The sequence below is a fragment of the Fulmarus glacialis genome, unplaced genomic scaffold (assembly GCF_000690835.1).
Source record: "Fulmarus glacialis isolate BGI_N327 unplaced genomic scaffold, ASM69083v1 scaffold1121, whole genome shotgun sequence".
Taxonomy (NCBI): Eukaryota; Metazoa; Chordata; class Aves; order Procellariiformes; family Procellariidae; genus Fulmarus; species Fulmarus glacialis.
Window position 1 is genome coordinate 71,521 of NW_009191939.1, and position 1,195 is coordinate 72,715.

Genomic DNA, 1,195 nt, shown 5'->3' on the forward strand with positions numbered 1-1,195 from the left:
TGATGAAGCCCCAGATACAGTTGTCTTTCTGGGCTGCGAGTGCACATTGTCGGCTCATGTCCAGTCTCCAACCTAGTCTCCTCCAAAGCTGCTCTGATCACCACCTTCACAGTGGCTGCCAAAAAAGATAATTGGGACCTGTAATCAGGACTACAGCTTGGCACATGAGTTGGTGACCTGCCCTGTCTATCGTCCATCATCAAATACTGCAGGATTTAAATGCTTAGAGGGCAGGAGGTACATAGGCCCAGATTTTTATGCAGTCCTACCACCAAAGAACCTATTAATCATATTCTCTAGAAAGGCAAATCCACTTGCTTTCTCCCACTTTATTTTTCTTACCCCATTACTCCCATAAGCCAGGGCTGCAACTGATTTTAACTTCCAAAGTAGCCTCCCTAGAGGTATCTACTTGCTTGCACCAGCTTACGTACCACAGAGCACTGTCAGAGTTAGCTATTGTACCATATGCTGCACATCCATTGTCATGATATTTAATAAATATGCAAGGTTAAATCCCTTCTCCTTTGTGGTTTATTATTAATTCTGTCATAGCAGGAGGGAAGATTTATTTTCTCTTATTCCAGATACACCTAGGAATTCCCCTGCTCTTCCACCCTCTTGTATTTTTGGGATTGGGGCAACGTGGGTCTGATATGCATAAAGAAGGGTTTTAAGAAGAGATGGGACTTTGACATAGCATTTCAACAGCATGAGGCTCTGGGTCTATCTAACTCCTCTGTCGTCTTCGGTGAGTGGGAAAGTGCCTCTCTTCTGCACTTCGGAAATTTTTTCCAGTACTCAGTGGTCCCAGTCTGCTCTGCTGAGGGAGTCTGCCTTCTAGTTCTTGCATCCTGACAGCCAGATAATTAGATTAATTTTCTCAAGCATGATCTGAATTAGTTCTGGCTGCTTATTCAGCCTGCTAGATCCTGGCTATGGAGGGACTCCTCCAGCAGTATTGGGAGGGACGGACAGGGTCTGAATAGCTGCTGCAGTGCCAGGGATGATGAGGCCAGAACATTAAAGATATTTTCTTCTATGTGGGTGACCAAACAAACATGTGTGTCTTTGCTTAGTCTCATTTGGGGATCAGTGAACAAGTACCACCATGAATTCTCCACTCATTTCCAAAATGACTGGATCTCTGAGAAGGATCTATTTCTATGGATTCATAGAATCATTAAGGTTGGAA